This window comes from Triturus cristatus, chromosome 9 (genome assembly GCF_964204655.1).
Source record: "Triturus cristatus chromosome 9, aTriCri1.1, whole genome shotgun sequence".
Classification (NCBI taxonomy): Eukaryota; Metazoa; Chordata; class Amphibia; order Caudata; family Salamandridae; genus Triturus; species Triturus cristatus.
The window spans coordinates 261,354,658-261,380,142 of NC_140592.1; the positions used below are offsets into that span (position 1 = coordinate 261,354,658).

Here is a 25,485-nt window from a genome sequence, read left to right on the forward strand (position 1 = left end):
CAAGGATGGGCCAACAGTACCAGTCCTAATCCAGTTGCCATTGTTCCACTAGGATTCTTCACAGTAATGTGTTCAGTTTTATTTTGTTTTATGTGCATATGGATGCCCAGGGAATCAGCCTTATGGTTACTGGAAATCTTTCTGTCCTGGATTTCAAGTAGATGGGGTTCAACCTCCTCAGATGCTTCTCACATGTCACAAATTCCAAATGAAGCATGTTCAGCCTGACTGGTATAATTTCACAAGCTCTTCATTGTTCTGAGGAAGGCTCGGTGATGGTCCAGCTTTGTAAGGTTCACCAGCCTATGAGTGAGGGACACCATAAGACATCCCTAGTCCCTCTTTCACCAATGAAGTAAATGTTTCCAGGCTTTGGACTACCTACTTTTTCATTAGTTCCTGTTTGCCTCACTACAAACAGACACATAATGCAATGTCTCAGGGCAAATCCAAGATGACCAAAGTCTGAAGCCACCCTAAATGTTCTCTCTGAAAGCTGGGTTTGTATAGAGGAGTGCACACTGTAAATTACAAGTGTCTTCCTAGGTCTAACACTAAAATCTAGCTTGAAGAAATGCCCAGAACCCACAACAGGAAATGAAATAGGTCTAGCAATGCAAAGACAGGGGATACACAAGAATTGTGATCTGGTGCTGTTTCATTCCTTTCAATGACACAAACGTTTCACTTGTGCCTCCCACAGGCCTGTCATGTAGGATTTGACACTGGTGAGCTAACAGGAGTGGCAGTAGCCTCCCGCTCTGAATAACCTATTGTGCTCAGGTGGGTCATCCCTGCCCTTTCAGTTTAACTTGTCAATCAAAGTGGTCTATGTTACTGCTCCTGGAAGGAATTTCACACCTCATTATAGGCAAGACTAGGTTGGCCACCAGCTGGACAGTTAGGCTAATCAGCCTATACTGACTTAGGCAAGTAAATATCACTTTTCTTTCTAAGCGTTATATTTCTTAACAAGGTAGAACAAAATTGACATCATCAATACATTAGGTCATTATAAACAGGAAACGTTCTTGAAGTTTTTCTGTGTCTGTTTCCTACTATATAATGCAAAAACAGAGATTTTATCTGCTTTACCAGTATTCCCTATGGGAACAGCTAAACTCAATACAGTGAAAATTGCTTTTGGTGATCTATTCACTGTAGGTACATACTAACATTCTTGGCACAATGCACCCTATCTTATGGGCAATAAGGTACATTCAGTTGTGACATATTTAGTATTTGGAAGCAGGTTATTGAGCCCTTAAAAGAGTTTATTGTAAAGCTCTGTCTGCAACCATGAGAGCTTTCAGGCTGCTGGAGACCAGGCCTCAGCAGAGTCACAATGTAGATGGCACAATATGGTACTTCATGCCACATGTGACATTTGATTTTTTAAAGCCTTAGCTGTAGTTTTTTCGTCATATACAATGACCTTATAGTCAAATGAAATCTGTCAAATGGGGTTTTAAGCCATTTTTACAGTGTTTTACGGATGAAATATGCATAGAAGAATAAAGAAAAAGTATTAAAGTAGCAGAAAAACAGTTGCTCAAACACGCTAAATCCACCCCACACTCAACAATAGCCCAAAGTATTGTTAATAAAATCTGCCCAGCAAAGGGCGATCTTACAATATGCAGCAGATGAACAAAACAAATGACAGAGGTTATGTCATGTTATCAAGGATTTACATCAGAGATCTCCAACATTGGTCCTGGAGGGTCGGATCCATGCCAAATCTTTAAGATAACTACATTTATCTAAATATGGACTTAGAAGAGCCCGATTTACATCATATATTAAATAGTTTTTGGGGAATTGTATGTTCTTAGAGTCCATAATCATTTGCATATATCCCAAGTTATTCAAAAATTTTAAGACTCCTCCAGTAGTTTCTTGGCGTCTTTTGGGCTTTATTCTTATTCTGAAAAAGATTATTTTCTCAGAATATTCATGAACATTACGATTATTGTTTACAGCCAATACATATGTTGCAGTCACCAGGCTTCCTCAGGGCTCTAAAAAGATATTTACTTGTATTATTTAGTGTTACTGTTCGAATGGTCAGCATTACCCACTTTTATTTTATCTCCTGGGCTTGCCACTCCTTTCACTCGCATTTCTCTATCCAGAGCCAACAGCGCTTTTAAGGATACATGGGATTTTTCCTCCAAACTCTAATTTTAACTTTATGTTTTCAATATTTAAATTACTGAAAGCCTACAACCATTGATTGGTCTGGTACATTTTGCTGACAACATTCTGTGGAGAACCTTACTGGCTTGCAATTAATTATCTCTAATTTATCCAGCATCATGGTAATGAGCAGAAATGCTTTTGTAGCTACATTTGCATTTCTCAAAGTTAAGAGGAAGAATGAACATATTGTGAAAAAAATATCCACAATGATTTCTGGAAAGGGCAGAAGAACTACACATTGCACTTTTAGTGTAGCCAGCCCAAAAACATTATCAAGAATGGTCCTATCCGCAAAGCTCCTCCGCTCTGGGGCTGCTGTCGCCACACTGAGTGCTGAGGGTTTCAATATTGAATGTTAGTGCTTTGCACTGATCACTTAAACCTCCTTGGTGGATGTCCTTCAAGGAAATGGATGCAGTCCAAGGATATCTTTCATCACACTAGAGGAACCTTGGCACGGCTGATGGAGCAGCTGTTATGGCCATGAACAGGAACTGCGTGGTTCAGGATAAAAGGTATTCTAGTGCACCGGCTTCATAACAGGATAGCCTCAATTCCGCCCTATAGTTAGAACTGGAATGAAATTACATTACTAGATCTATCTGGCATCCACTTTTAAAATTTTAATATTTTCTTCCTACATAGAATGCTTCTGAACAGCTATGGGCTCCAGTTTAATACTGTACATAGCACCTTGTATTCTTAAGAATGGGTTAAAATTCTCTCATCCATTGTCTGTAAAGGCATCAAAAACTCAAACAAGTCTATGATCGTGCATTGAAGCATGCAAATGCAATTGTCTTTGGGCCTTACCATTTCTAGGCGTGTCTAGGGACATATTATGCTGTCTCGCAAGACCTTATACCATCAATGCTAAGAATAGGGCAAAAGTACAGCTCCTCCAAGTGACTATTTGTTTTTGGTGGTATTCACTTATTCATCATCCCATATTTTCAAATTGCTTATAAATGTATTCATAGTCATGATGTATGGAGTCATTCCTCTGTGCCAAGATCAGTTTTACGAGTATGCAAAGCAAGGGGTGAGCACAGTAGAGCCATGCCAACTCAATTACAACCCCCACCCTCCCTCCTTCCCGCAACTTGCTACAACAGACACAAACAGTAACATCTATGTAAATAATCGTTTGCAATGATTACTAAATTTATGACACTAAACTTAGGGGCCTTCAGAAAGATGTAAGAGTGAGTCATTGGCACACTTTGTTGAAATAACTAAAATTCAAGACATTGAGTTATCTCTCGGGCATCCTGATACTTTTGTAGGTTGGAGTATAGTGCAGCATGAAAGAGACCATTTTCAAAGATCATCCTTTAATATTCCATCACACTTTAATCAATGTTTATGCGGTGTGCTTTAAAATACAGGGATTGAAATACGCGACTCAAAGGTACAATAATGTCAATATTGGGAAAAATCTGGGAATCTTTGGCCTTAATGGAGAGTCTCACTTGTGGAGCTCCTGCAAAAGGCTTGAGAGAAATGGCAAAGAAGACACTCCACTGAGATGCTGGAGCCACCCACCATTATTGGCCCTCACTGGAGCCGATAAGCTGAAGAGCACAGGTGGGAAACAAAGAGTGAACATAAACTGTGCTACAGACCCCTGAGCATAAGCTTTTCATTGTCATGCACTAAGTCACGATCACCCCCTGGCCTGTCACAAGGCAGAAAGTTAGATAGCAGCACTGGAGAAGTGTTTTTGTATGCAAACCAACAATACAGTCAGGATATATTTGCAAACAATATCCTTTCACAATCCAAATGCTTAATTTGTCATTAAATCATGTTTTTTTGCAATGTAAAAAGTATGCTATTTCACTAGATGTTGTTTATTAGGCAATGTGACTATGGACTCTAGTAGACTCTTCTCAGTGACTGCAAAACTACTTTCACAGATTACTATATAGAATTGTTTCCAAGGACTAAATGAGGGTGACAAACTTTCTGCCTGCTTTGAGCACATTGTAAATATTGTGGTGGCTTTTTTCTTGACCGTGGGGGTGCGTGGGGGGGAGGGGAGAAATATGAGACCAGCAATCCTTTTTACTTCAGATGGCGAGAGGGTTTTCTGCTTCCCCAGCGCCTCAGAAGTCCCCAGTTCGAGTGTCTCAGGGCCCCTGGCTCTAGGAAACTCAATGTTTAGGTTCATAGTGTTGCAAGGTGGTTTATTAGTAGGTGCGGGTAGGTACCTACAGCTAGTAATAACACCACATCAAAAATAAGGTCTAGTCAAGTCTCAATAATTTAATCCTAGCCCAACCCTTGGTAGCTTGGCAGACAAGCAGTCAGACTTAACTTAGGAGACAGGTATGTAAAGCATTTTGCTATGCCCAAAACAGCAAATAAGTGAAAGACAAAACAATAATAATCAACACCAATTTATAAAAATAGAGAATATTTGTATCTTTCTAATGACAGCATAACAACTAGAATCTAAATTAGGGAACCAAAGATATGATTTTTTAAAGTTTAAATGAAAAAATGTATTTTCTAGCACCCAAAAGTATAAAGAGTTAGAAGCGGCTATTTGGTTGCGCTGGACTGGAACAAAGTCAAAAATTCATGCCAACTGCGATGGAGCGTGGGTTGGATACACTGAGTAGTTGGTCCCAGTCAAGTTTTTGCCTTCTTACTTATTCACTGTTTTGGAGCTTTTTCTCTTGACATTGAGTAGTCAGGTCTTCGGATCCAGATTTCGAGTAGATGACAGCAGCCTTCTACATCTCAATGCCTTGAAGAGGCTGCTTCAGGGCTGTTTTAGGCAACGTCAGGAAAGTAAGTTCTAAAACTACTCTCCTGCAATAGTTATACTAAATCAGACCTTGGCAAATTGTTTGGATTAAGTTACTAGCTAACTCAAAAGTTTAATAAAGCCTTCTAATGTTAGCCTATGGAGCTAGCAGCACTACAATGTGGAAAAACTACTTTGGTGGTTTATTTCCTCACCAGGGCATATAAAACATTTTATAATGTCCCAGATTTTTTTAGCAAGGCACCGTACCCTTGGAGCACATAGGGCAGACCTTAGGGTAGACTTCCTTTTATATAATGAAACAGTAGTTTTGGATACAGTTCTAGTTTTGAACCAATTTGCAAGGCTGGCTTTAAAATGACACCAGACACCACTGCAGTGCACACTTCAGTGCATTATGTCTGCAAGGGTCTCTAACCCTACATGCCCTACCTTATTCTAGTGACCTACAGGTAGGTTATCTTACCAATTGTAATTACACCGAATACCATATACCGTTTAAGGACAGAGCACTGGCCCTGAGCCTGGTTAGCAGAACCACCAGTATCAATCAAAAAATGGGGTTGATCAGGGCAAAAAGGATGACTTTCCTACATACAGTTTTACACAATAGCCCAAATGATCTCAACATTTATGTTCCTGTCTAGTTTCTTTCTATGGCTAATCAGTTGGTAGGGAATAAGAAGGATACGTGATCCAGTCGCCTTCCAATTAATAGTTTTATATCAAAAAAGAGTGGATCACTTGAACCTGTTGTCCAGGGTTTGGTGGTTATCCGGCCGTTCCTTAAAAAACCCTCATTCACGTTTTTAGGTGGATTGTCTGGCGGTATATCTTGGTTCTCCGCCTCGATAACGTGATTGCATCATCATCGAGTTTAGTGTTGTGCTACCTCCACCTGGAGGAAAACCACTGGATATTACAGTAGCGATCAGAGATCAAAAATGGACAGAGTGCTCATGTGTCGTGAAACAGTGGAAGTTAAAAAGGGATGTTTTCTCATGCTACCTGGACTTTAGTCTTTATTGTTGTCTGGTGCATGGAAAAAGAATAAAAAATAGGGGAGATTGTACAGCAAGGGCAGTTAATGTGTCCGCTGTACAGTCAGTCCAATAGGTGGGTCGACATGTTTCAGCTCTTTACGTGCCCAGAAGGGTCAGGTGAGCTTTCATCAGGACCAGGGGGTGTTGTCTTAAAGAAGGATGTTGTCCACTTTAAGGGTGAGGAGTTCGGAATATTTATCACTGATCTCCTAGTAAAAGGTTTAGTACCTTAAAAGCTCCGATTTCGGGCTTCTTAGGAAGAATGGCAGCGTAGTCAGGCGGAAGTTCCGCTCTGCACGACTTGTGCTGACGCTGACCCTTCTGGGCACGTAAAGAGCTGAAACATGTCGACCCACCTATTGGACTGACTGTACAGCGGACACATTAACTGCCCTTGCTGTACAATCTCCCCTATTTTTTATTCTTTTTCCACGCACCAGACAACAATAAAGACTAAAGTCCAGGTAGCATGAGAAAACATCCCTTTTTAACTTCCACTGTTTCACGACACATGAGCACTCTGTCCATTTTTGATCTCTGATCGCTACTGTAATATCCAGTGGTTTTCCTCCAGGTGGAGGTAGCACAACACTAAACCCGATGATGATGCAATCACGTTATCGAGGCGGAGAACCAAGATATACCGCCAGACAATCCACCTAAAAACGTGAATGAGGGTTTTTTAAGGAACGGCCGGATAACCACCAAACCCTGGACAACAGGTTCAAGTGATCCACTCTTTTTTGATATAAAAATAGTTTCTTTCTATACCATTGTTTGCATTTCTTTAGTCAGACTTCTGAAAACATGAAATAGCATCTTAGAAGTATTTATGTGATAAGGGCCCATCAGTATAGGATCATGACATTTTCAAACGCTTTCTGTGGTTATTATAACCAAGCGCCATAACCCTTTACCCAACATCCGCTTACACCTATACCAAATAATATAGTGCCAATCCACAAATTATGTGAACATAGCAATATACCACTACAGAAATACAACAGCATTAGGTAGACTGCTGTAGCCTAATTCAAGCCGAAATAGAAAGCGCGTTGCTAGGTAAATGCCTACGCTGGATGTAAATAAAACATTTGAACAGTAATTCTTACAGCACCAAGGCTTTTGAATTCAGAAGCATTAAGAGACAGTTTGACCTTTTCTGCAAAGGTTTTTCCTACCCCTTCAGTTTTTATTGTTGATATTAAAAATATTCTTCCAAAGGCAGGCTGGGAATAGTCAGAACCCAAAACGCGCCTCTGAAGTGGACGTGACATTACTGGAAAGTGGCACATTGCTTCACTAAAATTGAGGGGGGGGGGAGAGGGTTTCTTTGGCTCTAGCCAGTTGCAGCTGAGTGGCTGTGCATTATGTATGACAAAGTGCACAGCACTGTAGCTCCGTGCCATCGCTGGAAAGCAATCAGTGCCAGGTCACTGAATAGAAGCAGCAGTGCCTTATCTGTATGCAAGCTTCAAGGAGCACGCCATGTAGACCTAATTCACTTATACAAAGAACCTCATGAAAACCTGTTTATGCTAGTGGCTTCTTATCACTTCATAGACAAAACTGACTTTGTAAGCTTTCCGTATCAATTTACATTTGTGATGTAAGTGCAATTGTTATTTAGTATCTATATAGTGCTTATTACCCCATACGAGGTATTGAAGTTTTCGTTTTTTGGGAGAGTCCACCCTTACTTAGGACTGACAATCAATGTCACATTGAAATATATCAAAACAGGTCTGCAAAAATGTGAACGATATATTAAAGAATCATACATCGTGTATGGTGACATACTTATCAATATTCAAAAGACAGGACAAATGCATAACAGTTACATTCTACAGACAAATGTGCTTGATACATTACATAAAAATTAACACAATGGAACATATAGACACTTAACAAGAAATAACATAATCAAACGTAAAAGCATGAGTGGTTCTAGCGTCCTAAAAGCACTGTTGTTTCCTAGGCAGACATTTGTTTATGCATCATAACATTGATGTGTCTACTCGGAAATGGATGACTTATTCAGATTATGTCGACCTTTTGACCCCCGAAAGAAATGTGAGTGTAGTTGAATAACATGACCATGGGGTCTTCCTCAGGACTATCTATTCGATCGTGCACAGCCTGTATAGTAAAGACATGGGCTGAGTGTCAGTGTGTTATATAAACTAAGTTCTTCTAGAACGGCGGAAAGCTCTCATATTCTCACCTGTAATGGATAGTTTTTCTGTCTGAGTTTCAATAGCAGGGATCGCGCATTCCCCCGTCTTAAATAAATGGATACCTGCATTACAAGAAATAGCGTGTGTTTTCTATTCACTAAAAAGATAAACAAGTTCTATTAAGCCTCATGCATGGGACGTGGAGCAAAAGGACCATGGGATAAACCACATCCCACCTTTATAGATGGATGCAATTATTTAATCCACGTTGCGTTCAATACGGAGCCATATACGTGCTTCCTTAATGCCACAAATCGCATTATCACATATTCAAAATCAAGGCATCCAGAAAACTGGTGCAGTGATGGTTCCCTGTGTTATCAGTATAACCATAAAAACAAAACAAATGTAGCAATTCATTAGGTGGTCTGCAAAAGCGCACATGATATTTCAATATGGCTGAGTGGACGCGCCTCAAGTAGACTGATTAGTTTAGCACCCCGTAGGTAAGCCAATTTAGAAGTTTAGGACTTTTAAAATCAGTTTGGGACATTTCTCATGCTGCTCCAACAGACTTGTAAAATATCATGTGCGGTTTTGCAGACCACCTGATTAATTGCTACGCATAAGTAGTTCCAAATTGCATGGCAGAACCACTATCTATATACTGTTAGTACTCTCCAGGTTCTGCATGTTACTGGGATACCCCATTGTTATTAATTATGGTGATTATTAGCAGTCTACCCTGGAACCCAAGGTTAGAGCTAATAGGTAAGAGGTTAGTAAGGTTTGGAATGAGTCCAAAAGAGAAGCCTAGGGATTGATTTTTAAAACGGTATATATATCTATATATTAATATATATATCGCTGGCTCCCGGAGGACACTCACAGGATTAAGAAAATATGAAAAGGGGGGCTTGGCCAGAGCGTCTGTGGTGGGTTCCCACGAAACAGGCTGTTGGCCATGAGACTATCGGCTGTGAATGGTGATGCATTGGCTGCCTGCGGCCAACTCCCCACTGCGCATGGCTAAAGACCAGGCCCTGCGGTCAACTTTGCGATGCGAATGTCGAAAGGCCGTGTGCCACAGCGGAAGGGGTGGCTGCACACGGGGAGGGGGTTTGGAGTCAGGGCCAGGGCACAGGCCGTACATGGCGTGGGGCTGGCATTGGCATTACGTATGGTAATAAAATATCACTTTACATTTAATCAAAAACTAGAAAATCACTGAAAAAACAAAGGTTAAAGGGACGTTACAGCTAAGGTGAAATTGTCATTTAAAACCTAGGTTTTAAATTAACCAAAACCACTGAAATTCACCAGTTATAGTTATCTCAAGTAACTATAACTCGGTCCCTAAATTAACTATAACTTGTTCCCTCGCCATTGATGCTAATGGTCTTTACAGTTTTCCATCTTAGTGATGAGAACTCAAATGAGGGAAAGTAGTTCACTCTACTTTCAGCTGAGTGGGACACATGTTAGACCTGAAATTCTTGGATAATAGCCCTACGAACATTTTGCCTTCACCCTCGTGTTTTACTGAATTACTTTTTGTTGGCTTTAGGCCTCCGTGTACTTTACCACTGCCAACCACTGCTAAAGTGTTTGTGCTCCCTCCCAACAACATTATACAATTGGCTTACACCTGATTGGCACATTTATTTGTAAGTCCCTAATAAAGCAGTACTACGTGTACCAAGGACTTGCAAATTAATGCTGCCAGTGGGCCTGCAGCGTTCATTGTACCAGCCACTGGAATAGCCTTGTAATACATGTCTCAGGACTGTCATTGCAGCTGTTGTGCAGTTATAAACTTCCATTTCAACCTGGCAAAATAAACCTTTTGCCAATACTAAACCTTCCTTTTTAATACATATAGGCCACCCCTAAAGTAGGCCCTAATGGTTCCTAGGTCGGAGTGCATTGTATTTCAAAGGTAGGACATGTGGATTTAAGTCTAACATGTCCTGGCAATTAAAAAATCCCAAAGTCATTTTTACTATTGCAAGACCTATATCTCTCCCACAGGATAACATTGGGTTACCTTATCGCATTTAATAAGTGATAACTTAAGTTTATTTTTGAACAGGTAGGACAATGATGTTTACACTCACATAAATTGTAATGTAAAACCCACCTAAATGGTAAAGTCATATTTAACGTCACAATTCTGAAAATGCCACTTTTAGAAAGTTGGTGTATTCTTGTCCTAAAAATGTGGTCCCTGCTGCCTGGGTCACATGACTAGTTGTAGTTGACAGTTTTCCTTTATGTATTCTTCCCAGATGGTGACACTAAGGGGGACTAGGTGTTGTCATGATAAGCCATGCTGCCAAGATAGTTGAGGGCAGAGCTGCTCCCTGCCATTTGAAAGGGCTGCCTCTGCACCTGCACAATGGGACTTGACACCAGCCTATTTTGACCCTGGACAACTCGGAGCCTGGAAAAGGTAGGAGAGGAAGTTTCCAGAACCAGATGTGGGGTGGTATAGGTGTTTTCTCCCACTTGGTATAAATAGTGGACCTCTTAAACCCAGACTCAGTGAAACCTGCCTGTGTTCTGCTGTTGGCCTATGCTGGAGTGAGATGTGAACCCCTAAAAGGATCCCCCAAGTCCTGGTCCCTTGGTTGGCATTAAAGTGCACTCTACCTGGCCCAACTGTGGATTACCTCAGATCTGATGCAGAGTGACGCAACTCAGCGCACCACGATGCAGGACCTTGCTTCGCAGCACCTTGCTATCCTGATTGGCAGCCTCATCAGAAACAATGCAGTGCAACACATCTCAATGCGGGACCTAGCATCCATCACCTCACAGCGCCCAATCGGTGGCCTCATTGGAACCGACTACGCACAGCACAACTCCTAGCAGTACTTCACAGGTCCTTATTGTGTGCTCCATCAGACCCGATGCAATCCAACGCAGCGTGATGCAGGACCTCTCATCTCAGTCCACGTACAACTAGGTGCACTGTCCAGCAGGCTGAACTAACTTCTGTACCCGACCTGCGCTCCATTGCGGTCGGATTGAAAATTGTGACTTTGTCCTGATCCAGCACAACCAAGTCACCACAGTTTGTGCTTTGTGCTTTTTGGTGCTATTTTCACTTCAGACTTTCAAACAGTATATCATAAGTACTACTAATTAAATTTTTGTTGTTGTGATATCTTTTCATTTATTACAACTTACTCTTTTTTAAGAAGGGTGTGGTATTTTTCTTGTGTTGTGTTTTCACTTTATTGCTGTTTGAGTGCTGCATAAATACTTTACACATTGACTCTAAGTTAGGCCTGACTGCATTTGTGCCAAGTTACCAGAGAGTTAAAAATATGTTAATTTAGTGACTTTTTGTGGATCACCCTGACAGGTATTGTGGTTGTTGCTTGAGAACAAATTACCCAATTTGTCACAAGAGCACATTTCCAAATGTTAAGAATGAGTCTCCCACTATTGCTTTACGTTTTTAACATCATGTCTCACAAGCATGCAGGTCACCTATAGAAGTTAAAGAAGTTACTATTCAAAATGCATTAACATGGCTGCCAATTGGATCAGATAACTGCAATATCGTCAGGGAATGCGGTGCAGGGCACACAGACACAATACTGGTTGCAAGATGAATGTTTTTATCCGCGGCAAACAGGAGTTTACAGAATTCAGTGATTCTGCTTTCCAAGTTGTTTAACTGGCCTTCGTGCTCCTTGCTTCACTGACACGTTCCCTATTCTCACCCTCTTTTCCTTCATCCAGAGCTGCTGACTTTGGAACTAGGGATCCAGGTGCAAGGCTAGCTTTGCCTTCACATCCTGTGATTCTGGGAATATCAGTTAATCTCCTTGTGTAAAAAAAAATGATTTGTTTGTTGTGCAAAGCACTGTGATACCCTTGGGATACGTTCCTGCTATCTAAACCTGTCAAAATGCCTTATAAATAACATTTCACAACTTGTTCTAATCATGGAAATTGCACCTTCAAAAATATTTTAACCAACTATTAACTACCCAAATAAAACTCTATCTTTTTTCGTCTTCTTCAAGGCTGCACAGCTGGTCCCTCCAATTGTAAGTAAATATATCTGGCCCAATTCACATTCTCTTTTACTATGTTCAGTTTTAATTTGAACATTCACCACAATTCCTTTTGTTATTCTATCAATTCAATTATTTAATACAACATGTATATGTAAGTTGTGTTTGCTTTATTTTTCCACACAAGTATGTCGTTATCTATTTTACTGCCACTTTTATCAGTGCCAAAAGTCTAACTCGTCTAGTTTGCCTGAATGCAATTTATGCCATGGGACAGTGCTAGACGTACTGTCACAGACAGATGACTTCAGGGTGCACCCTCTATTTTGTAACTTTGTAATTCAATGTCTCACTGATGGAAACCACTTTAAGGTGAATATTTGACACAGTGAATGGGTTTACTTTCATGATTAGAAACATTTGTAGAAGTTTACTTTACCCTGCAGACTGAGGGAAAAGACTGTTCTATGATGCCCTGGACCCAGAAGCTTAATATTTGACAGCTTGGTGAAGGCATTTCTTTGAAACTAATAAAATCAGAGAGAAACATCTTTGATCATGCATACCGTGAGGTCTTGTTCAGAAGAATCTCTTGGGCTCTTCAGTCTTTCCAAAACTTGCTACAGTGGTTCTTTTTTCTGAAACAGCTGCAAAGCACATGCATATTGTAAGGAAATGCCTCTTTTTGCATGATCACCCCCTATGTTTTAGACTTATGTTGGTTCTTTGGCTCTGAGAATGCACTCAGACATGCTAAACATACCTCAATGCCAGGTTTCTACTCCCTTACAAAATATTTGTTGAATTGGCTACCCCCAATTGGCATAAGCTGGCTCACTTATAAGTCCATAGTATGCGGTGCCGAGGGTACCCAGGGTATGTAAGACAGAGTGGCCCCCTCCCTCCAGGGCTGCGGCACTAGTTATGTCACCCTGTGCGTGACAAAGTACAACATGGCTCCCACCCTGCCACTGCAGTCTGGAAGAGCAGTCTTAAACTACTAATTCGACCTTGCCATTTAAGCCAATGAAAAAGTCTGAACTCCCCATAACAATATATATGTCTCCACTTAAAAAGGCCCATGGAGCCTTAAGGCAGGGAGCTGTATATAATTAAATAGACTTCCAAATTCTCATTTTGTTGTGGTAAAGTCTGTAGCCCCATTGAGTAACAGAGTTACAGGCTGCCCTCTCAGCCCTGCTAATCTCTTGAATGGGACTACTCTAATGGGTATGTCAAGGTATCACATTAATCATGACATTAAACCCAACTTGATGCACAAGTTGAATTTAATGTCACTTTTAAGGAATGGGAACGTTTAGAAAGTTGCGACTCTATTGCCTAGTTTGTCCAGGTGCCTCATACAGTTGCTGGCCATCAGACAGCCTTCTGCACTCCTAGGGAGTAGTGTGAATGAATTCCAGGAACATTAGAATCACGCCACAGTGTTATTTTCCCCTTGCAGGAAGCGACTGAGGTTGTTGGTCCAAACAGCGAGCTTCAAAGGTGAAGCTGCCTTTAGTGTGCGAATCATTATCACACTCCTGAAAGGCTACCCCTTTGTTCAGGTAGGCAGACTGGCGGCGGGAACAGAGAAGGGAAATCAATGGCAAAACGTTTTTCCCATGGGAATTTAGCCCACAGATCCACACCTCTAGGGTGGGCTACCAAACTCCTAACATCCAAGAAAGAGTTCAGACATCTGGAGAGTGGGCAGAAAAGTGCACTCTGTGATTGCTAAATGCCACACAGAACTGGAAGTTGTCACAGGGTGGGAGGGATCCTGTGAGCCCATTAGCTAGTGACTGCATCATCCCCCAGGGCACTTTCTGGATATAAATATGGAACCTCAGATCACAATGGAGGTGTAGAAAGTACAGAAGAAGGCCTGTCCTTCTGACCCTGGACCTGGCAAGCGAGGTTGCACCGACTGCTAGACTGCACCTCCCGCACCTTGATCTAGCAAAGAAAGGACTGTGCCTATGGCCCCTGGCTAGTTGAAAAGTTACTCCTGAGCCCCAGAAAAAAAGAAGTGACTCCAAGAGTCAGTTGACTAACCCCCTGGAACCTGCACCAGGGCCAATAAAGGTGAAGAAGCCCACTCCAGGAAGTCATTAGCAAATTCTTCAAATCACCGCTGACCGCCGCTGGGTGACCCAAGAGACCACTCCTCGAAGTCCAAAAGTTGCCCTTTATTCTGCCAGACCCCAGAGTGTTATCTGAATCCAGATTGGTCGATCTCTCAGCCCCCAGAGCATCATCAGAATCAGGAGCACTCCATTGAAGTCTATGACAGTCTTGATGTGGAACTGGATTTAAGAAAGCTGCGATGAACTGATAACTTACCAAATACTCCTTTTTTTTTTTTTTTACTCCCCCCTTACATTCTCCCTGTTGGAATTGGTTGCCACGCGCTGGCTGGAGTAGTAAAACACAACTCTTTCAACTTTTTTCAAGTTTGTAAATTTTACAATTACCAATGCTTGTATGCGGTTTGGACTAAAGAGCTGAGATTTAAGTTTTGCCTAAAAATCTATAGCTCCGGAACCCTCAAGTGGATTTTGCTCATCTTGTTATCTTAAAATTCATAAAAATATCATCTATTTTTATAAATGGGTGTCGGATTTCTTTCATTTTGTGTGTCCATCTTACTCCATTGTCTGGCGCTTCTAAATGTTTACACTAGTTCCTTTGTTTAAGCCTTGCTGCTCGAAGCCCCAGCTATCCAGGGCTGACTGATGGTTTTAAAAATTAGCTTGACTGGCCTCAAGACAGTTTTGTGAGCATATTACATGGTAAGGTCGCACAACCATAACACATACCACATAATACACCACAATCCTTACCACACACATTGACTGCATAGATAAAGTTGAGAATTTGCTGTGATCCACATTTTTCAAACTCAGCCTTCTAAATTACCCTTACCTGTATGAATCTTTTGAAACCAGCAACATCTTCTTCCAAGCAACCATAAACCATATCATAATGTCATCCATAAACAATTCTTAAAAGGACTTAGTTGGGGCCTATGGGTTTTTTGTTTTGAACTCAAAACTAAGGGCCTGATGAACTCACTCTTTTTTTGTGAAAAATCACAATGTTTGTGACTCAAAAAGACAACTAGCAATATCCAAAGAATACAGAGTGAGAAATAACTTCCAGAATCTCATATTGCCCTCTGTGATTGCAATAGGAAGACGAGGCATGACAGAGGCATCCCTGGAGGTATTACTGGGTGACCAACAAAGTGTACATGATCCATCAAGAGCTCCTGCTTCTAAAATGTTTATCTTGCAGCGGAAATCTGAGGGAGGATCTTCTGTTCTTGGGTAGCATCTTGGCCAATAGTGCAAGTAATAAGGATCATAATTCTGACCCTCTTTTGCAGTCTGGCATGTTCAGGACTCCACACTGCCTTAAACTGAGCAAATGGAACACAAGCTTACAAAAAGATAGATTGCCCTGGCACTGCAAGAGGAGTTCGCCCATAAGTGTATGGCCCTCTCAGATTGCACTGAAGGAAGAGTCTTTGAGGAGAAGGGAATTATTAGTTTAACAGTTTTTTGATTTTGTTTCTGAAGATACAACAGTGCTTTTCTCAGAGTGAATGAATTGTCAAAAGGTAATAGGAGTCCTGAGAGATGCTGGAAAATAAAAGCAAAGCGAATTAAAGAGTATAAAGGTGATTTAAGACTATGAAGAGGAGATAAATGACTGGCCCAATCCAGTGATTTATGGGGAATTGCAATTTGAGGGGATTAGAAGGGCTAGTGGTTAGCACCTGGGCCCTATTAAGTAGCACTGTGGGGTTTAGATTCCCAAGTATATGGGAACATTTGTACTAACTAGAGAGGAATTCCTGCATTCTAGACACCAAGGGCCTTATTACGATGTCGATTGGAGTTGCCTCTAACTGACATCGTCGGGCTCTCGGGACCGACCGACCTCCGGGCGGCGTCCTGACACCCCTATTACAGTGCGACAGCACATGGTGTGGTCGCATACTCCCATTTCTCAATGGAAGCTTCTGCTACAGCCGCAAACTGGCCGTAGAACAAGCTCCAATAGAGAAATGGGAGATTTTGTTCATCCCTTCACCCCAACTGGAGAAGGGGGCCTTGCTAATGGCCCCCAAACTCGCTTTCCGACAGCCTTTCCATATCGGAAAGCCCAGCATGGAAAGCCTGTGGGAAACCGAGCATTGTAATCCCAATGGCGGAAACAGCGTCCATTGGGATTATAGTCGGTCTCCGAATGTCCCACGGGCTCCTTGAGCCTGTCGGAATGAAGCCGGAATAACCTAGATTATTACTAAAATTTAAAACAAAACAAGCAGTCACAAGTGCAGTTACCTTGCAGACATCAGGGTTATGACTTCAATGTTGCAACAAGTGCAGTGACACCAGGACCAAAATCTCTAGGCACCCAACTAAACACCTAAAATTGCTATATTTTACTACTAAACAAGAAGTCATAAGTGCAGTTACGTTTTCTATATTTTAGTACTAAACAGGCTGTCACAAGTGCTGTTACCTTGCAGATAACAGGATCACGATTTCAATGGTGCATTAGGTGCAATGGTACTGGGCACACAAGTTGTCAGTACTCCTCTAAACAGCTAAAATTGCTATATTTTACTACTATACAGCCAGTCGCAATTGCAGTTACCTGGCAGTTAAAAGGGGCATGATTTAAATGGTGTAGCAGGTGCAGTGGCACTGGGGCCAAAAGCTGCAGGGACCCCACTAAACACCAATTATTGCTAAATTTTACAACTAAAGAGGCAGTCACAAGTTCAGTTATCTTTCAGGCACCAAAGTCATGACTTGAATGGTGCAGCAGGGGCAGTGGAACAGAGCTAAAAAGTTGTAAGAGCTCCTCTAAACACCTAATGTTGCTATATTTTACCCTACTAAACAGGCAGTCACATTTGCTGTTACCTAGCAGACAACAGGGTCATGATTTGAATGGTGCAGCAGGCACAGTGGCACCGGGCCCAAGAGTTGTCAGAACTGCTCTAAACACCTAATATTGCTATATTTTACTACTAAACAGGCAGTCACAATTACAGTTACTTAGCAGTTGACAGGAGCTTGATTTGAATGGTGCAGCAGGTGTAGTGACATTGGGCCCAAAGTTGTCATAACTCCACTAAACATCAAATAGTGCTATATTTTACTGCTAAGCAGACAGTAACAAATTCAGTTATCTTGCAGGCAACAGAGTCATCATTTGAATGGTGCAGCGGGTGCAGTGGCACTGGGCCCAAAAGTTGACAGAACTCGTCTAAACACCTAATATTGCTATATTTTACAACTAAACAGGCAGTCATACGTGCAGTTACCTAGCAAGTACTAGGGTCATGATTTCAATAGGTGTTATTACTTATCCACACTATACCACTAGTAACAGCACAATACATTACCTTTTTGTACATAAACAAATCATAAAACTTTAACAGATTTCTGTAACTTATATTGCACAAGTACTCAGCAAGCTTCAACTTACAACAAAAAACAGCTTATTATTTATCATATACTTGAAACATAATACATTTACCAATGCTTGTTATATTACTGCTGGCTCACTGCCTGATGAACTGAGGTGATCTCATGATCTTGCATATAGGGGCCCGAATACAATTTTGCTCTGATGCCATCACAATTTCAACACTAATAATGGTAGTAGCTCGATATGGTTTTCATTGAACATAAGTATTTGCTATTCCAGAAATGGTTTGAGACACTTGGGCTTGGGGCAATGCTTCTCTGTAGGTTGCCCTTACAACTGGCCATGCTAACAATAACAATGAACCGATATTAGTAAAGTAGTGTTTCCGGCCTGAACATGGCAGTTTCTTTAAATGGCCACTTGAATGGCCTGTAATTGGGCTAGCCTGTTCATTGTTGCAAGTTTGAAAACCTTGATCCAAACCTGACCTCATTCGTTTTCAAACTTCTGCTGAGATTTCCCTTCTTTTTGTTCCATCTCTTTTGATTGCATAAATATGCAGGTTTTTGCTGGTTTCACTTTAAAACAACAGCCATACCTTCTTTTCATTCCTAAATCCACTTTTTCATTTAATATTGTTGGACTTTGCTTTAAAAAAAGTGTATTTTGCTCAAATCTTTTTTTTTCTGCAAACGTTGCAGATTTAGTTGCATGAAATTTGAAAATAGTTTTTGGGTGTAAATATTGTCAAGAAACCTGTTTTGAAGGTATGTTCTGCAAAACTAATTTCCTACAAGTGCTGTGTTGAACTTGTTCTTCAAAGATGGGCACTGTTATTAGCTATATGTCTTTGAGGAGACAGGTTTCTGGATTGACCCTTGTAGTTTCATGAAATGGCCACTGGGCTGGCCGATTACTGGCTAGCCCAGGGGTCTTCAAACTGTGGGGCGTGACCCCCAGGGGGGGGTGTGGAGCGATGCAAAGGCGGTCGCGCATTCCCAAGCACACTTCTGCCGAGGCCCAAGGGATTCAGCCCCCCTCTTCCTCCATCCTGTGTCTCAGCCCGGGCTGCTGCAGTGCAACTCGAGCTGCTGGAGGCTCAGCTAGGCAGTGTCTGGAGTCTTATCTCCGGCTCTCCCGTCCCAGTTTTTCACAGGTCTTTAAAGACCATTTGCATATTTGCATGCCTTTGTGAACCGGTTACAAAGGCTTAGTGTTCCCCCCCCCCTTCCAGGACCCCCTGGGTCCTCACTCTGCCTATTCCTTACATTTGTATTTTAGATTTACTGCTGTAGTGTGAGAATGCGTTTAATAAAAAGGAATATAAAGTAGGGTTGCCAAAAGAAAAATGCGAGCCTACAAGAGCCTACAAAGACCTTCTCTTGAAACCAAATAGACTTATAAATAAAAAAGTATGTATTCATTCGTTATGTGACTTTTCTGTCTTTGTTCTCTTTAATTATCAGTCATGGATCATTGCGGCAGCCCTAGAACACAATTAAAAGTGCTTTCTATTTATATTTGCTGTTCAAAGTATGCACAGATACCTGCTTAAAATACTGTTTTAGGTGAATGCTTATTTTTGTACCAACTGGGCCATCAAAATAATCTGCTGGCTACCCTAACCATAGGACTGGAAGTTTGTTGCAGGATCAGCATATTATTTATTTCCTCCACCCTCGATCCCAGATTGATGCCATAATAGCAGCGGCGTCACTAGGGGGGTGCGGGAGGTGCGGACCGCACCGGGTGACACCCTCACGGGGGGTGACACCAAAGGGCCGGTCCGGTCGGTGTGTCACTGTCTGTGGTGCACTGCAACCGTCCATGCACAATGTTATTGAAAGCAGCAGTCCAGATTAGAAACCGAATCGCAACAACGACGCGCGCAACCTAACCTTGTTCTATTCACAGGAGGTGCCTGTGGGCAGCGCGCACTGTCTCCTCCTCCGCCGCGTCTGCGTGCCTCGGCAGTGACGTCACGTCGTCACTAGAGGGGTTCCCACATGCGCATTGGCCCCCCCCCCAAGTGCGCGTGACTTGGCATCACGACGAGGGACGAGGAGGTGAGGAGGTCTCAGGTCGCCGTCGTCAGCCCACATTGCCACTATAATTTAATTTTCAAGCAAGGCCGACCGAGGTAGTCCCCCCCCCCCTGTCTGCAACTCAGCAACTGAGGTGAGTGGCCAGGCCTACTATTGCCTATTCGCGATTCCATTATCATCGGTAAGGTTTAAGCTGACAACAATGAACTGAGACGAGGGTGAAACTGAAAGCAGGTGCCTCTGGCGAGCAGCAGGGCACAGTGGCCGCCATTCACCAGCACCCTGCACTCAGCCTCACTGGATCCGGAGCAGAGGGGAAAAGTTATTGTTTCAGATGCGTCACGAGCCCGTGCAGAGAGAATGCTTGCAACGCAAGTTAAATGCTAGACTTTTCAGGGTAATAATTTAATTATTACCCTGAAAAGTCTAGCAGCATTATGATTTAACTTCCGTTGCAAGCATTCTCTCTGCACGGGCTCGTGACGCATCTCAAACAATAACTTTTCCCCTCTGCTCTTGATCCAGTGAGGCTGAGTGCAGGGTGCTGGTGAATGGCGGCCCTGCACCCCCTTAGTGACGCCACTGAAAAGACTCCTTGGTCCAGCCTGGTGGCGGGTTACACAGTTTGTATCCAATTCAACGCGTAGGGCCGAGGAAACCCCAGGTTTAACTGACACCCCAGGTATGAGGGCAGTGAGATAAGCATCTAACACCACACACAATGTGTAACACTTAACTGTAACATCAAGCAGGTGCCCTTGGGCCATCGTGGTGGTGACGTAAAGACAATCTATAGAAGGCAAATCTGACATGATTGGACCCACAGGCCATTTTAGAAGAGAAGCAGTAGTGGTTTTTCGAAAAACTATGTGTGGTTCTTAACTTCAATTGATTGGATGTACCATCGGCTCACCGTGGAATTGAGATAAACACTATTTAAGAAGCGCGTCTTTTTTTTTTTTTTACATAAAATGCATTTACGTAATTCCAATGAACACAAATGTCACCCAATAAACAGTTTATATAGAACAAGTGTGCACATAACTTTACATTCACATGTACTACTTGAGGGCAACTCTCAAGACTCGTGCTATTCCAATACTTCTGCTTCACTTAGGGAATCGCCTTTCAGTGACTGATGGACCCCATGTTGCATTCAGGTTTCGGTAGAAAGCAGCCGGCCCGACCTCTGCCTGGCCTATTTTTAATGAGATTTACACTCAATGCTGGATTTAACCCCTGGCGCGCCGTTTCTGTGAGACAAATGTCCATGTTTAGCACCGCAATTCATGATCCGTAACGTTAGGTGTGCGGAGAGGAGAGTAATGCCGTGGTGTGCCCTGACCAGAGTTTTCAGAGGGCATCCCAGGTTATTGCCACCACCCTGCCGCCCACACTCCTTGGGACAGCTACTTGTCAAGTCGAGTGCTTTAAGACAGAAAGTGTAGCCTTAGAGAATCGTCCATTTCTAAAGAGTGGCTTGCGCGAAACAAAATTGTAATCTCTGTATGGGGGCACCAGGCCTAGTGCAGGCAGGAGCTGGCTCTGAAAAGACGGCTAGGGGTGGAGTGGGCCCGGTGCTGCTGCATCTACTGCACGGTTGACGACTGTGCTCCCTGGTGGGTGTGCTGCGCGCTCGCAGCGCTTCACACGTGGGCCTGCGCTGAGCCCAAACTCTGCAGCTTCTCGTACCTTCAGTAGTATCCAGGTATTTTATTGTACTGGCAGTGAGACACCCAACGCGTTTCGAGAACAAAAAAACATATATATAACATATATAACAAAAACATATACATATATAGATATGTATATATATATATATATATTCACTGAAAAAACCATAGGTTTCACACATGTTATAGTTAGCAGGACATTTCACTCGTGAAAAACCAATGAAATTCCCCCGTTATAGTTAGTGCAGGCAACTATAACTCATGCGACCGCAATCCTCTGCTGATGACGTCAGATATTACATCACTGTATTTAGACGCTTATTTACCCATGTCTTCTTCCATTAATTTTTAGCTATACATATATTACAAATATTTTTTTTTCAGAAAAACACATATGTCATCAGTGATGTAATATCTGACGTCATCAGCAGAGGATTGCGGTCGCGTGAGTTATAGTTGCCTGCACTAACTATAACGGGGGAATTTCATTGGTTTTTCACGAGTGAAATGTCCTGCTAACTATAACATGTGTGAAACCTATGGTTTTTTCAGTGAATTTGCAAGGTTTTTAAATGCTAATTCCTAACTATAACGTGTGTGAAACCTATGGTTTTTTCAGTGAATTTCAAAGGTTTTTTAAATGCAAATTTTTTTTTGAGATTTTGGGTAAAAAATAATATCCAACCTATGTATAAAATAATATATGTACTATATCCTGCATTATGGAATGGTTAATTTTTTAAAAATTAATGTTTACATACAGTTGTACATCACAGTTATTATCTTCTACAACCCTTGAAACTTTTTTTTTTATGGATTTTTTGCCGTGCGCGTACGGTAAGCTGACGCTACGCGCTCCGTACGTCATAAGTACGGTGCGCTTGCGTGATACGTACGTGACGTACGCGTACACGCATGCGCGTTGCGCGGAACCAACGTCCCGATTACGCGGGTGCGTGTCATGCGCATGCGCGAGTGCGTCCTACGTACATGCTCTGTAAGCGCATGTTTACGTCACGTTTGCGCATGCGTACTTGTTTACGAGTGCGTACCTTAAGCTTACGGAGCGCGCACGGTAGGTCATGTGATCCACAAAGAACACTTTTCATTGGTTGAAACTACCTTCAGTTCCAGAAACTTCCCACACCACACCCATTCCCCTCATTACTGCTTGAGATCCCCTAGGAGAAGGAGCTGAATTGACATTGAGATACAATGGCAGAGCAGCAGTCCTCTTCTGAGAGTGAGCCTAGCAGCACCATCATCAGACAGAGAAGGAGGAAACAAAAGGATTCTTTTGTGTGGGAGTATTTTACTTTTCCAGAGGGGCAGAAAAAGGTCAATGCTCCATTGGTCACTTGCAGACTTTGTGACCGTGTTTTATCTAGAGGAAATCCAAGGAAGAAGTATTTCTTTGGAAATCACTCTATGATGAGACACATTAGGGATAAACATCCCAGGACCTTTGCTCGACATACTGAAGAAAACTCTTCAGTAAGTCACCGGAGCCCAACCTCAGAAGCTCAGCCGAGTACATCATCGGCAGCTCAGCTGAGCCCTTCCTCTGAGGTGGGAGCATCACCTTCTTCAGCTCCTCTGGACATTAACCCTCGATTTCAGAGGGTTTCAATGAGGTGTACAACGTGTTGTGGTCTTATTGTTTTTGGGGAGACCAGTGTTTCCCTTATTAACAATAAGATAGACCAGCACGTTCATAATATTCCCATTCTTTCTTTCCTCTATCCCTGTATTAACACAACGGCTCTTTTAAGAGCCAACCTTACCTCACAATTTTTTAAATTTTTTTTAATCTCTCCTTTTTGAAAAAAAGGTTTTGCCGTGCGCGCACGGTACGCGTAGTCGCGGAATCGCTACGCGAAGTTTGTGGAATTTTTCCGTTTACGCCGTGCGCGTACGCTACGCGCTTTTCGCGATTTTTCGAAAAAAAATTGCAATTAATTTTTGCCCTTGGGGGTCCTTCTGGGACCCCCTGACAAAGGCTAGGGGGTCAGGAACTGTCCACCCTGCTCCCTTTTCACGTTCTCCACCTTTGTTTTTCACCCCCTCAGACTGCGAGAGACAAAATGGCGGCCGACACTTCCTGGTTTCGACCGATTCGAATGTTTACTAAGATCTAATAACCAATCAGAATCACGCTCGTGCACGGCGGCGTGCGCGTACGGTAAGCTAACGGTACGCGCTCGGAGCGCGCCTATAGATATATATATTGATTTAACTGCTATTTTCTCAGGAAATACTGAACAGATTTACACGAGACCTTCAAAAGGCACATCCCTGACCTGAGGGCTACCTCTCTGCCAAATTTCAAGTAATTCTGTTCAGCCGTTCGGGCTGTAGCTCGGACTAAAGGCCCTATGGAAAAATGCATGGGGAAAACGCGTTTTGGGACCCCCCCCTTTTTCTCAGCCCCCGCTTGACGAATCCCCCCGAGACTTTCAGGGAAGGAGCGGAGCGGAGCACCCCACCTATTTTGAGAATTTCACGCAGATTCGTCAATCGGCGCCAAAGTTATTCCAAATAGAATGTTGCGGATTTCCTATGGAAACACGGTCCTAACTATAACTATCTATATATATATACACGGCTGCCCCTGTTGACGAAGTTCCCGAGATTTGGGTCTGAAGTGGTGCGGGGACCCAGGGGAGCGCTTTATTGTCACTACTAGCAGGACATCTTGGCTGACATCTACATCGGAACCCTGCATCCCGCCCGACCACGTGGTTCAACATTCTCCCCACCCGTCACCTACCTGAAGCAGAGCACTGCATTCTGGATGTTGAAGTTCTCGGCCACCTTGAGGACTACAAACAGGGGTGTTTCGTTCCAGAGGGCGGTGCCTTTTGGATGACCAATAAAGGCGGCAGGAACATTTATCTGACAATGATGGAAGGCACCTGTAAACTTGGGCGCTGAGGAAGGCAGCATTATGCCGAAATGCATTCGCCATGTCATCTGTGTTTTAATAAACGCTTCCATGACCTTTCCTGCTGGGGTCTCTGCTCTTTCGTTAGGATGAGATTCGTTTGATAGATATATATATATATATATATATATATATATATTCAACAACCTCGATGACGCTGCACCTCCAACTTTGGCGAACAGAGACACCACGAATCCCAGGAATAAGGCAAGATGTTCTTTATTTAATCGAAATGCACAAAATCCGACGCGTTTCGGGCGATTGCCCTTGCTCATATATAGATATGTATATATATATATATATAAATTCACTGAAAAAACCATAGGTTTCACACATGTTATAGTTAGCTGGACATTTTACTGATAAAAAACCAATGAAATTCCCCCGTTATAGTTACTGTAGGCAACTATAACTCACGCGACCGTAATCCTCTGCTGATACTAATACTGTATTTAGACACTTATTTGCCCATGTCTTCTTCCATTAAATTTTAGCTTTACATATATTACAAATATTTTTTTTTCATAAAGACACATATGTCATCAGCAGAAGATTGCGGTCGCGTGAGTTATAGTTGCCTGCAGTAACTATAACGGGGGAATTTCATTGGTTTTTTATCAGTAAAATGTCCAGCTAACTATAACATGTGTGAAACCTATGGTTTTTTCAGTGAATTTGCAAGGTTTTTTAAATGCTAAGTTACTTTACGCCATTCGTGGCGTGCGTGCCCACTTAACGCAGTTCGTTCCGTGCGCGCTTCGCGCACCGCGCGCCCACTTTACGCAGTTAGTGCCGTGCACGCACAGTGGTCACGCGGTGCGCTGCGCGCACCGCGTGCCCACGTTAAGCGGGATGGGCCATGTACGCACGATGCGCTTCGCGCACCGTGCGCACATGGGGGACATATTTTGCGCATCTTTGTGAAATGTATTCTTTGTTAACTTCTTACCTGTCATATGCCATGCACAAATGGTGCCCTTCGGGCACCATTTGAACACGGGGTGGGGAGAATGTGGATAATTTTTTTTTTTTTTTAATTTTTACCGTACGCGTACGGTAAGCGTAATCGGCGATTTTCCGAAAAAAAATTTTTTTTTTTTTTGGGCTTGGGGGTTGTTTGGGGACCCCTGTATCAATGCT

The 25,485-nt window shown here is 42.5% G+C and overlaps 1 protein-coding gene across 4 annotated transcripts in view; it reads right to left on the minus strand.

Moving 5' to 3' along the window:
* The window catches only part of LOC146797710 (plasma membrane calcium-transporting ATPase 2-like), a 2,176,758-nt gene that overhangs the window by 282,157 nt on the left and 1,869,116 nt on the right, over positions 1-25,485 (minus strand). The window lies entirely within an intron of this gene.